This window comes from Rhopilema esculentum, chromosome 7, assembly GCF_057945365.1.
Source record: "Rhopilema esculentum isolate cy_ngs chromosome 7, ASM5794536v1, whole genome shotgun sequence".
In the NCBI taxonomy this organism is placed as follows: Eukaryota; Metazoa; Cnidaria; class Scyphozoa; order Rhizostomeae; family Rhizostomatidae; genus Rhopilema; species Rhopilema esculentum.
The window spans coordinates 14346935-14354481 of record NC_142821.1 but is presented as its reverse complement, the minus strand read 5'-3'; the positions used below and the strand labels follow the sequence as shown (position 1 = coordinate 14354481).

At 37.8% G+C, this 7547-nt stretch overlaps 1 long non-coding RNA gene across 1 annotated transcript; it reads right to left on the bottom strand.

Annotated features, from left to right (window-relative positions):
• Positions 1–3023: 3023 nt before the first annotated feature.
• On the bottom strand, positions 3024–7541 carry LOC148960060 (uncharacterized). Its single transcript, XR_016143884.1, has 2 exons — positions 6795–7541; positions 3024–4352 (listed from the first exon to the last, which is right to left on the bottom strand). It is a non-coding gene; the product is annotated as an uncharacterized LOC148960060 (long non-coding RNA).
• Positions 7542–7547: the final 6 nt, after the last annotated feature.

Sequence of the window (7547 nt, the reverse complement as noted above, 5' to 3'; positions counted from 1 at the left end):
TATGTAGAATTTGCTCGAACTTATTCGTCACTTTTCGATCCAAAACAACAACGTTGACAACACAATTGTTCTCAGTCAAATATATCGTATAATCAATGCAAACCAAATGATTCACAATCTTAGTATACATAACAGGGCTTTTTCTAGTGCCTTGACGTATAACTATTTCCGGCAAACTGGCCCCCGCCCGATCTCAAACTTTTTTCCGACAAGTACGTTTCAAAGCCGCTTATACACTGATGGCTAGATTCTCTACAGCTTCCACCTCAAAGCACGTATGTAGAATTTGTCCGAGCTTAATTGTCAAACACTTTTCGATCCAAAACAACTTTTTCCGTTGACAACATAATTGTTCTCAGTCAAATATATCGTAGAATCAATGCAAACCAAATGATTCACAATCTTCGTATACATAACAGGGCTTTTTCTAGTGCCTTGACGTATAACTATTTCCGGCAAACTGGCCCCCGCCCGATCTCAAACTTTTTTCCGACAAGCACGTTTCAAAGCCGCTTATACACTGATGGCGCTAGAAATTCTCCGACGGATGAGCTTGACGCGCTAGAAATTCTCCGACGGATGAGCTTGACCTTCTGACAGGGGGCTAGGCAACCGGAGAGAAAACATGGAATCCCAGTGGCAAAAAAACGGGGACCTTTTTGTGGGGGTTTTTATAACAAAGTGTCCATAAAAAGACAAAAGACAAATATCAAGAAAGTTCTTTGTAGATCTTTTTCCGTGATTTTCTATATTCTCAACATTCTAAACATTTCTGAATAATTAAAAAGACGTCATTTAAAGGCAGTCTGTCCCCTATTGTGCTCAAAATTTTTTTCAGGGGAGTAAGATTTATGCACCGTTGAGCTTGATAGATAATTAAACGGTTCAAACCAATCAGAGACAACATGGATTCTAGAGCTTTTGAATCAAGTGGCTGTGTTCCAGTTGAAGTGAAGCTGTGGCTGGAAAAATTTTGTTCTCTGTTTGGTTTTTGCGACAGATATGTCAATAGCGAGAGGAAATGTTTTCACCATCACCAATCAAATCCAGTAATTGAATATTATTGCCATTCCTGATAGCTTTTTGCTCGCAGTTTCAAATGTCGTCCACTGCCGCAGCTAGACCAGCCAAATCCGTTAAGGCGGGAAGACCCATTGTTCATATAAGCCAATCATTGAGGGGACAGACTGCCTTTAATTATTGAACAGAATAGAAATAGGAACCTAATTTTACTCAATTTTTTACTCAATTTATTTACTCGTCATTCGCGCACCCAACCCTGAAAAATTGTAATGTGGTGTTTGCTTCTTGTTGGTTACAGTTTGCCATTTAAGAGATAGAAATTAACATACCGAGAAGCGAAGAAGAACAAATCGAAATGAAAGTGAAAACAATTAAATTTATCCTCGACTATCATTGATTTTTTAATTAATGCCACCCAGGGGCGGATCTAGAGCAAATTTAAAGGAGGGGCAGTTGCTAGTGGGGGCGCTGAAAAAGTTTCAGAAATTGATGACGAGTGCACGCTGTATTCACTTTGTAAGAACCTTGAAGTCTCAGAAACCTTTTCACCTGATTCTCATTCTTCAAAAAGGGCGCACAATTTTCAAGAAAGGGGCGCCAGACTTGCTCCAACTCGGTGAGGGAGGGGCAACTGCCCCTAATTGCCACCCCCCCCTATATCCGGCACTGATGCCACCACCATGTTTGCCGAGTAAGCACAAAGAATGCTGCGGCATCTGCTGAGTTAAGAACAGATTCAGAAATCTTGGGGTGTCACCCATGTGTCCTCAAGTATAGAGGGTTGTTTCTATAGATGTTTTGGTTCTTTATCTTTAAAGTTATGCCCCAGTGGTCTTTAAGAGTTTTACTTACATTGATTGTCCGATTGTCGTTCGGTATGCCGAAAGAGAGAATTCCCCGATATGGTGTATTTACCTGGGAGTTACCTGCTTGTACATTTATACTCAATGGGATTTCTGTAATCAGTTACTCCTTTTCTTTCATAAAAGTTTTTCTCTGACAAAATTATAAATTTCCTTCGTATATCTTCTGACGGCTGGGCTATAGCCCCTCTTCCCCCACCTCCGGCGCCACCACTGCTCTTATAGACAAAAGTGTTGGTTTAGTTACCTTGTTCCTAACCTTTCTGTTTATGCAACATGGCCAACGATATCCCGATACCGGCTTTTTCCTAACTAAAAATGTAAATAATTTCCTTGACAAAGATGGTTGGTGGTTAAATTGCCCCTTCTGTTCAATTTTTAAAACTATTTTCTTCCCAGATTCTAATTTTGTCAAGAGCAGCGTGCAGCTCATACCAAGCATGGCTTTGAGAGATACCCTTGAAATCAAAGTAAAAGCCATTGGTCAAAGGGGGCACCGCTTGCAAATATTCCGACAACTGGTTCACATTTAAGAATAATGACGTCATCAAGCGCATGCGCCGTTTTTTCATGCTGCTGAAGGATATGGAACACAATGGAACACAATCTGTCTTTTGCAAAAGTAGCGTTACACCCATATTCGAACTTTGTTTCAAAGTTGTCATCAGTAATCAGTATTTGTAATCAACAGTAAACCAACGGTTATATAGAGCTTTGAAAAAGCGAGCCCACGTTTGGTAGAGCCAGTTAGTAAGGTTGCAGTCATCTTGTACTACAAAGTGTACAGATTCGAATAGGCAGATTTTAAATTAAATTTTTTCATTAATTTGCTGTCTTCACAAAACGCTTCGTCTACATCTTGCTTTGGAATCACCTTCTCATGCTGATTACAGATACAAAATTTTCGTGGACCCTGTCACCTAGCAACGACGGCACTTGGTAAAGGACCTTCCTCCTGGCCTCGCTCCAACTCCCCTCTTTCATATCCCTTTAATTCTTACTTTTGCCACACCGCGGCTTGACGTCCAGGCTTGTCAATTCAGCACATTCTATTTGGAGAAGTCAATGAAATTACAAACTTCGTTCAACTTTTGTATGCATAGTTATGGAGGTAGCCACAAAAAATGCCAACATAAACACTTCAATATCACTCTTTTACGATGAAGGACGTCTGCATAATACAAATAAACATAAATAGAAGGTCTTCAACAGACAGTACACTCTCTACCCTACGACAAACAAAAGGGGTATAATTCGACCCCCAACCCCATTAAAATCAATGACCCTTTTAAGTTTGAAAACTCCAAATCATTATACTACATACTCGGCAAATCAAACAGGAAGAAGCCAAATTCTGGATTTTCAGGCTGTAATAGGTCTGGACACGAGTAGCTTATATATGATAATTTATGTCAATTCTTTTTTCGTTATACAAAGTCATTTTGGGTGAATAGTATCTTACAGGCTGGAGGAAGGGGCTCTGACACTAATAACGTCAAATTCATTCACAGTTCATTTTTGTAGCTCCAAAATGATACATTTTATATGAACTTGCTAGAGAAAGACGAGGCCAGACTTTGTAAAGAGAATAACTTAGGGTAATTGAAAATAACATTGTATTATACAGTTGTTCAGCGTTATCTCTAACCTGGATAACAGACTCACTACTTAGGATACGTTATCTCCAAACGAGATAGAAAGCTGGCCAAAAATTTCATAAAAATGAAATCAATTCATACCAGTGAGTTGGTAATTAATCTGGCTTTTCAGCAGTAACGGACACTTGGCCAAATATAGGGGGAGGGGGTGGCGAGTTAATTGCTTTGATAAGATGGTGTCATACTTTCCCATTGTTTGTCTTTCAAAGTGTTGGGGGCCATCGCCCCCAGGTGTCCGCCACTGCTTCAAGCTTTTTACTCTCTACAATTTCAAGGAGTGCACCATCAAAGTTTGCTCACAATAGTATCAATATCTAACCATACGAAAAATAAAGACCCACCCGTTTCTCATAGAAGTGGAACCTGTAGAATGGCAAAATATGGAACCCATACAACCTGTAGCTCTCTCAAGCACACGAAATGCATGATTTTCGAGGCCACAATCACTTCATATAAATTAGGTCTCCTTAACTGTATTATGTTTTTCAGTCTAGTATGAAATGAATCGAATTCTTTCGGCAACCAGCACATTAATAACTCTATCTACAAGATATTGGAAGCTAGCTAGCACAACCCTAAATAACCAATTTGAATATCGTTTTTGCACAGAGGTGGCGATAAATAGTTGTTAATAAAATTAGCCAAATTTGTTGAACCAAATTTATTTGGCAAACGGTTGATGTTTAACCAGATTGGAATAACTTTATTTGCGCGCAACAAATCATCCAAGATCCAAGTCTCCTGAGGGAATAGATGACGTCGAAGGAAGCTGTGACGTTGAAGTTTCGACTGATTCGTGTCGACTTTTCTAAAAAAGAAAAAAGAAAATCAAAAAAGCTACAATAAATCAAACAAAATCGGATCAAGCAAACTAGAAACGTCGTCCTTCCTAATAAACAAGATAATAAGACAAAAACCCAATACCTGCAGACATGCAAGATACCATCCCAACTTTTGCATACCCTCTAGTGCCTGTTGAGACAGGCTACAGTTCCACTCTTTTAGAAAATTCTAAAACCTTATTCCCTTAATGATCAGCTAGCCCCTTTTCTAGAAAATGACAGGCAAATACCTATAAACTACCTACAAATACCTACAAATACCTGCATTAATTCAGCAAGTCGAATTGAAGGCTGGTTTTTACACGTTAAATTTCACTCAAGCTTTTAATTTAGTGTTTTTTACTTTAAACATAGGTTACCCTCACTCTTCATTCATCACTCCCTTCCAAAGAGAGCATTTTATCTAAACCAGGGGTTCTTAATGTTTTGAGTGCCGGGCCAGAAAAACATGCGGATTTTCTCCGGGGGCCACTGAGTTTTCGACTTTTACATGGCTTTTGTCTAAAAAGTTGCATAAAATGAAGTTCGGATCTCACACTTCTAATTTAGAGATAAGATAGGCAGGCCTATTATTTATTGTTAGATTCTATATTCATAAAATCTATGTAGTGCGCTTATTTTCATGAAATAAGTTTTGGAATGGTGGATGAGAAGAGAGAAAAAGGGAGGGCGATGATAACATTGAGGAACACGATGCTGGATTGATGTTAGAGGGATTGGCTCAATGTGCAATATCCGACGGATTTACACGCCCAAGGCCAGGGATAGCTTTCTGGGGGAGGGGGACTAAAAGATTCAAACTGTAATAAAGTATATAAAAAGTTTGTTTACACAAAAGTTTGCAGCATGCATTTCTTTTACCAGGTTGAATCAGAAGATAGTTGTGCTATTTTTAGGTTACGACGTTAATATTCGCTAGGTCGACTTAAATGCACTTGAAGTCGGATCCAGGGAAAGCGAAACGTGTTTTTTAAAGTGGGGCCAAAATTTAATGATTGTGTTTGTATTAAAAAAGGCCGCCACCATGGTTGGTGGCAAGAAAAATTTTAGATTATAATAATCTAGGGATGGGCAAAAACTGCATCTAAAATAGAATTTGACGGGAGAAAGCTAACGGTTTCATAGTTTTATCTATTCTAATGTTGACATGAAAAGAAAGGGTCTTCCAAAGTATTAGAATTATCATGGCATAACAGCGAATAATCAACTTTTTTACAAATGAATGAAACCAAAATAAAATGGAGAGAAAAAATAAATAAAACATAGTTTGGCAAAAAAAGCATTAGCTAGTTCCCTAATCCATATACGCTGCCACATACAAATACGCTAATAAGCATGAACTTCATGAACTAAAGATTAAGTCTGGCCTTGGGCAGATTAGGTCATGGTGAGTTTATCAACGACCTATTGAATTCAATGAAAGCAGTAAAATATTTTGCTATAACACGTTTAAATGATTAAATAAAGCATTTCCTATTTTCTTACTCCTGTAAAACCACAGAAATGATGATAGTTTTACAGGCTTGTGTCCGCAGATTCAGCAGTAAAAGAAAGTACAAAATTTGATAAGCGTGTTCTGATTTCTTGGCTCGGTAGTTCTTTTAGTTTCATCTTATTCAACAACGACTAAATGGCTCAATTCAGAAAAACTGGTATGCTTCAAACCTCTCGAAATAACAACGGCAATCCGAACATCTAAAATCACGTCTACACTCTACCGACGGAAATAAACGACAACTTCAACTCGACTGGACTTGCACTGAAAGAACATACGATTTTAACAACATGACTGACGCACACAAAACCCTAATGACACAAATTAACGGCAAATGGACTGATAACAACTAAAATAGAGATGGCACGATGACAAACAAAATGACTGACGCAAACATCGAAAGACATCCTCATTAACGATAACGAACCACAAACACAATGCACGACAGACAAAATTAGTTGTATAACACTCCTTTTCGGAACAGGACGGCATATTATCATTTACTGCAGAGAAAAAGAAAATATCAGAGCAGTCCAAAAACAAAACGAAATCGAATTCAAAATTTTCATAATGTAAGCCAAAAATATTTTTTTGATATAAAGCGCTCTGCGGGCCGGATAAAAACTTGCTGCGGGCCGGAGTTGGCCCGCGGGCCGGAGTTGGCCCGCGGGCCGGAGTTTGAGAATGGCTGATCTAAACCATACTACTTCGTTTATCATGACCACAAAGGCAGCATTATCAAATGAAATGGAAAATTTGCAAGTACCTATGCTGAGGAAAACGTTTCTTAATATGAACGACGATATTATATTAAAGATTTGTCATGAGCATAGAAACATCGCACGGAAATATATCACAAAATGGTTTGGCTAACATCGATGAAAGGAACACATCATAACATCAGAATACTTGCCTCCAACAGCCTCATTTCGCTCTTTAGCTTCAACATGAGGTCAGGATTTGCACGAGGCAATTCGGAAAATTCCTTGTCACTTTTCAGTTTCTGAAAAAGTGGGAACATATGAAATGATAAGGATTTTAAAAAAATTTGTATTTCAAATAAAATCTAATAGATTATTTTTAGAGCTGAAAAGAACTGAAATGTTAAAAGAAATAGTTTAAACGTTTGAGACTGTTTCTCTTTGTGATTTCTCTAACATTTCTCTAAAAGACATTAAAAGCAAGGGAATATATTTCTGCCTGCAGTTTAGTCTGTCTGGAGAGGGCCCTGTTTCAAGCTACAACAAGAAGTGAAGCAAAAGAAAAGGGAAGATTGAAAAATGATCAACAAGAGCTTTTGAAAATAAGATATGACAAGATAGAGGAGAGCAGAAAAACAACAACATATCAAAGAAACATTTAGAGATACAATCATATGAAAAGAAATTTATACAAAGATATACTGAGAATGTTGGCGATAAAAAATGATGTCAGATGCAATAAAGGATGCAAAAGATGGCGTTTAAAGGTGTTGGTCTTTGAAGTCATCAAAAATTGTAAAAAATTGCTTTATATATGTGATTTGAGCGCTTTGGGAAATAAAGGTTGAAAAACTAACTAAAATAAAATTAATATAAAAATAAAAAAGCTTCCGAATTTGCAGTAATTGATGTCACGATGAAAATATTGTCATTCAATGGTTTAAAATGGCCCATCTTTTTGTTAA